Consider the following 6,933-nt stretch of genomic DNA (forward strand, 5'->3'; position numbering starts at 1 on the left):
AGCACATCAAAAAAGTTCAACTTGAAAAGTTAACAGCGATGTCATTTATAACGTTAACTTGTTTTAAAGTTCATAACAATCTGCCCATATCTCAGACTAATTCAATATCCACTATTCAGCCCCATGAAATAAAATAGTTTAATAAGTCATGACTTTTTATCATGTGTATTCCGTATTAAAAATAATCGTTCAAGTCTGGCGCAACCAGACAATCGAATTTTTTTCATAATTATTGACCTGCATATAAATGCGATGGTAACGTCAATCGGGTGGTTACTGACAAAGCTCCGCCTAATAGACATCTGAGCTGGTATTCAATACTTTACTTAATTGGACCTAAGCACGATGTAGCTAATCGGACAAATAACTGACCAATGGAGTGAATGAAGTCAACGATGTATGACCATAAGATTTACTTAAGTTGAACATGCTTCTATTTATAACGGTGAAGCAAAAATGGGTTAACTCCCGTGTGTTAAAACCTGTATCACCATATTTCAGAATCGTAAAAATCATGTGTTTATCGCACACAAATTTATAATCATTTAACACATTTAAAGTTATTGAATGAAAGTAGATGCAAATCAATCCCCGTTTTACTGATCAGAAAAAAAATCATAAGAAACAAAAATGCTTATTTCAAGCGGTTCGATCAAAGGTGTCGTTATTTCAGTGGTCATTATTTGGTCAATATTGTTTTTATTTATCTAGATTTACATGGTCATTGAAACACTGACCACAGGCCGTGGTTTCGGACAGGTGGTCTCGGGACCTACTCAACACCCGGGTACCGTAGAACCGACAAATAAACAAACACAACAATTGCCCACTCGGATACCGGGATAGCGACAAATAAATACTAACAATTATCTTGGGAGGATTATTTCCTTATTTTGTTTAGTCATCTAATTTGCAACAACAACAACAACAATTACCTGTTTTCGTCACGGTAGCCTTTGTAAGAACAGACTATAGACATGTCTCTATACTGACACATGTTTTTGTCTGAAACGTTTGAAGCCAATTGATGTGGATATAATCCAAAGAGAAGGATTTTTGAGCTTGCCGGGGATGGCAGAGTAGAGTTTGTTTTTTTCTCATTTATTTTGAATATAGATATTGTAATAACTGAATATCAATCTCAAACACCTTATAAATCAAAAGCATATCTATATTGTTTCATATTTTCAGAAGATCAAAGACTAATCACGCAGGAACAAACAAACAAACACACACGCACACACGCACGCACATACACACATCCACACGTCCCCTTCACTTATTGATTATTTTGCTATATATGGTTGTGTAAAAGCGTGAAAAATATATATCATTTATATGCATTATGGTTCTGTATACAATCGGTACATTCCATTTGAGAGTGTGGTAATCATATCTTTTGTTTTGTAGTGCGATATCTTCTTCATTTTTTTGCCTCAGAGTTAAGTATTGTAAATATGCATTGAATGATGGGATAGTGGTGTGGTATTTCATTGAGAATATATAAAAAATTCATTAATAAGATAAGAAAATTACAGATGTCAGAATATATTTTGGAGCAAATCGTTAAACATTGATACACTTGCAGCAGTTGAAACGAAATTACAAAATGGAAGAAACTATCCACCATAGATAATGGTTCAGTATAAGTTGTGCTCCCATTGTTATTGTGTAATCCGTCTTAAATCACCTTGGTGCTGTAATTTTCGTATATGATCGCTTTATTTAACGTGACCGCCGGTATTATTTGTAACATTTATCTCTGTACAATGTACATTAAAAAGTTCTAAACTTTCGCTACGAATATGCGCGTAGTGGCGGGGCGTAAAGGTAAAAACACGAAATGTCAGATAGTATCCACCATAGATCATGTTTAAGTATATTTCGTGTTCACATTGCTGTTGTACTAATCAGTTTTCAATATTTTTTACTGTTGTTGGTGCAGGATTTTTCGTATCTTTGTTTTATTTTAAGCGGCCGCCGCTTTTTTCAAAGCTTCTACCGGTCATAAGCTTTCAAACAATTGTTTGTGTTTTTTCTAAAACAGATTGTTAATGTTTTTGTTTTGTTGTTGTTTTTTCTAAGTTCCGCGATGTTATTTTTTCAAATCCGAGTAAATGTCATAGCTACTAGTAGTACCTATTTTCAGACTTAAAAAAAAAACCCACCCATTTGTAGCTAAAGCCAGTGCAAGTTTAGAACACGTTTCCCCCCTTTGATTCTATGCCATTTTTGACAAATGACTCGCGTAACTATCCAATGTCACACCTATCACAATATTTATATTAATTATAGGTTTCAACGAAACTAAAGAGGGTTCTTAATGCCTTTAGTGTGGGTAGAACGCAGCCGCTAACCAAATTTTATACACTTCTAACGGAATTTGTGATAATATTGACCACCGATAAATAAATTATCGCTTTAGAATTGAGAAAGTGTGAAGAAAGTTATTAGCCGCTTAAAAGCAATTGTCCGAAAACATGATTTATTTATTTGATTAATATTTTTACAGCGGCCTGCCTTTGAAAAGGGCATATCTTGCGAGATTGACGCATTTCCTGAATTCCAGCGACATGATTTAATAAGCAAAGTGCTGTGTTTTCTGTGTCATAGTCATTGAAGAACACATATATTGACCTGTTTTCAAGATGAATATATTATATGCTTTCTGGGTTTTTTTCAAAGAAATTTTAAGAGAAATTAAAATGACATTTCACTGTTTTATCAGTGAAATAACATTTTGATATCTTTCACTTTTTTATGATTTAGCTCACTCTCAATACCAAATCAAACGTCAGTGCTCACAGGGCTTGGATACGAAAGATAAGACGTGCTTTCCGAAGTGACGTTACGTTCGCTAACAAGACGGCGCATTTTTTTCTGAAAAAAAATACCAAAATTAAAAAAAAAAAATCTCTTCTAGGCATTCATGTATGATAAAAAGAATACTTGTTTGTTTAAAGATAGCGGTAATTTTCACCACGTGAACACCAAAAGGTAAATATTTCACTCTGTCTCGTGGCTATGACACTCATGAAATATAGCTTTTGGTGTTCACTCGGTGAAATATATAACGATCTTACACTGAAACAATAAATTATCCTTTTTGAATTTATGTATCAAAATGAGAAAGTTCAAAAATATCTTCAACGTTGTACGAGTCGAGTTATTGTCATTGTCTCAGTGTTACAGAGACTTGAAAGTATGATGCGGATCCCAAAAGCTGCCCCTGGCTTACGTCAAGACTGATATTACCCAACTGAGGCCACAGGCAACTATTTAAGGTAAGCCAGGGGCAGCTGTTGGGATCTGCATCATACTTTCAAGTCTCTGTGCTCAGTGTTAATGTCGTTGTTGGCGTTCAGAAACTGAAATCTTGGCCATAACTCAAAAAAGCGTTCAATATCATATTCAAATGGAGCTTGTTACACATGTTGTTAGAGACGATAACACACATATGTAGAGCGAGGTCCATAACTGTCGCTTTATTAATTGTTATGTTAAAGCTTTTGTTCGTCGGGGGACGCCTTAAAATGGCGAGGGTATTGGGTTACTATGCATGTTAAGGAAACCCATTCACACATAACCTGGTTCTATGATAGCCCTATTATTGGTGACTCCTTACGGTTTTATTATATTAACTATGTAGGTATTTGATGGCCGATTTCTTAACTGTAAAATAAAAGACCAAAATAAGATATAAATATACATTAAGGTACTAGTTCACTAGCGCACGCCAAGCCCCTAAAATAGTCCATCTACACTTTTTGTTTCAATATAGCGAAAGCAAGTAATAGAATATGCACAATTTCGGACCCCCACCCCCCCCCCCCCCCACCCCCAACTGCAAACACTTTAAACAAAAAGTTACGCCCCCTCTTACGTCAAAAACCTGAGACCGCCCCAGCAGCGTTTAAACGTTCTCTTTGTTTCAACTGAAATCAGACGTTAAATGACCTAGTTTGCAATTATTGTAGGTCAAAACAGTGTGTTTCATATATTATTTACGTTAAATATTTTCCATTTCCTTAAGCCATTTTCCAAATGATACCAAAATAAGGCAGGGTAGGGTCACAAATCTTCCAGAACTCACATAATTGTACATCTTATATCATGAATGAAATACCTTAAGGCTGCACTCTTACATATTGACGGTTTTATTGTTTGTCTTGGAATGAGCCATTTTGTGTGTAAATGTAAGAAAACCAGTGATATAAGCAGGCTGGTGAAATATCAGATCGCACTTTTGAAATTTGTATACGAAATAGCTAAAAGTGCTACTTACGCTAAAGAAAAATAAATTTTTGGCAGTTTTTCAAACAATAGAGATATGTTATATTGTAGGTATTGATGCAAACTAAAGTGATTCGGGAAAAATTTTTTAATCTCAAAACCGTGTCCTTCTCTGAGAGTGTCGCGTTTAATCCCTCACTAGCTTACTCCACGTTTTGTGTACGCTGCAAACAGTTCCTTTTAACATACTGTTATGTTACCTTGGTGGCCTACCGTTTCAAAATGTAAGCATAATATCTAAACTTTAATCGCATGAAATATCCTTAAATCATCGAAACGTCTTCAAGAAGAAACAAGTCATTTCGTCCAAAGATGAAACAGGCCGCTCTGTTTACTATTACATACTTCTATTGTTAACCGTAAACCGCCTTTACAAAAACTCAGTTGACTCGTTTTAATTGAATTGGCTGGGCTTTAGAAACCATGTAACAATTTTAAAGCCTACACTATTGTGAAGGGATACAATAATCAGGTTTTATAAGGCATTTCTCCCCACATATCAGGTATTAAAGTGTTAAACGCTTCGATAAGAAGTGCCCGACCTCCAGTAGTTATGGGCGTGGCAGAACAGTTTGGGGGCGGTGCCATGAAGGTTTTGTACATTGATAAACGTAATTTGATTATCAAAGGTTCGTTACTTTGGCATTCTACTTTTAACGACAAAAATCTAACTTAAGTTATTGCATGTAAGCAGGTTATTTAAATAAGCTCGGACCCCTCATTGTTGTGTTACACCCAGTCTTAAAACTCACTTCAAACATATGTGCATGCCTGGCTCCAATATCACGAAAATACTAATTTAAAAGTTAAATCTCCATCTCAACTCATTTTACCGCACAACATCAAAAGTTATGAATACTCGTATATGTTTTAAACTTAAACGCACATTCTCTCATTGAATTGATTAAAAACTTTGGTCAAGGTTCCAAAGAAAAAATATACTACAGCAAAAAATTGTAACTGAGTACAACTTATCGTTTTTTTTTTAAAATAATTTCCCATGTATACTTTTCTTGGAAATATTGACAAAAGTTTTCAATAAACGCTCTATGAGAAAATACGTTGTTGTTTTTTAAAAAATAGTTAAAACATACAGGAATTTTAATTATTGTATGCCTTTATGTGTGAAAATGATTTGAGATTGAGATTTGACTTACATATTTTTGTGATATTAAGGCCTGGTATGATACACTTTGATTGTCATTAAGAAATGTGTAAAATAAACAAGTATCAGACAAATACTCATGAATATTTTTGTTTGTAAAAGTTCACCTTCGAATGCGATAAGTGCTCGAAATTGTATAAATTCTAGATGTGTATCTATACCGGTGTATTTACTGGATGCCTTCAATGATTAATGTATTAAGATTCTCTTTAATTTTCAAAGAGCCACAGTACAATGTTTGAAAAATATCGAATTCCACTGCTTTTCACACTTCCGGCTAACTCGAGCATTAAAACGCCACGTATTTTTGTTCCAGAGAAACCGGACACGCTTTCTGCATATTAGGACCCTAATTACCCTCTTAGAAAAAAAAACCCCTAGCCCTTAACGGCTGGTAGACGAGAATGCTCTTTAGGGACTGAAAATCCTCACTTGGGCTCAAAAAACTATGATATTGTCATTTTATTTTAGTTTCCAAAACAGGTGTAATTTACGACTCCTTCCTACATAAATTTGCGCAAATAATCATCTAAAATTTCGCGTTCAATTTAATTTAAATGTAATAAACAATTCATAAGGCTTCGTCCCTGGCCCAAAATGAAACCTCACATGAATAGAAATACACCCCCTTAATTTCATAGAAGAAAAACCCTTCACCGATTGTTATCATGGACAGTAATAACTGAAAATAATATTGTATGAGTTATCAATTTGACATCCATATCAAGTTATACGGTATAGATTTCATGTTTAAGACAGCAGAAGAAATTATAATGTATTATTTTAGAGACCACACGTGAGAAATTCAGAATAAGGCAACCTGGTTTGAGTACGAGTATAAATTATAGATGTGGTTAGTCATGAGCAGCCGTTTAATTAAATTTTAATATTTTTAGCTACTTTAATTTCTCACCATCATGGTGGGTATCTACGTCGTGGGTTCATAATGGCAGGGTATCCTCGCCAAAAGTCTAGGGCTCGAGCCCATCTCCGGGCTCATCATGAGCTAACAAGACACCGAGTCGCCCTCGTTCAGAGAAGTTTGACATTAAACTTCGCAGAATTTTAAATTAGGGGTGTGCCCATCTAATTTCTGTGTCAGGGAGGGGGGGAGGTGATATGTGTATAGAAAGAAAATGTAAACATCACACATGGGGGGCACCAGGCACCAACATTTAATATTATGATGAATGGAACTATTTGTGAATTAACTTTATTATGGATCGGATACCTTACTACCATGGCGATCTACTAGTTCACCATTAAATCGGATTATATGCAATAATTGCACATTTGTAAAGATGTATAATTGTATCATCTATTGAAACCCTCCGCATTTATTTTGAAACTACACACGCTTATAATACCAAAACACACAAAGATGAAGAGGTATGAGCGCCGACTCATTTCCTCGCTCATGAAAGCGTTCAGGTACGTTTCATGGTGTCTGTGGTGGAATTTAATGTTCACTGTGT

Source organism: Mya arenaria, chromosome 6 (genome assembly GCF_026914265.1).
Source record: "Mya arenaria isolate MELC-2E11 chromosome 6, ASM2691426v1".
NCBI lineage: Eukaryota > Metazoa > Mollusca > Bivalvia > Myida > Myidae > Mya > Mya arenaria.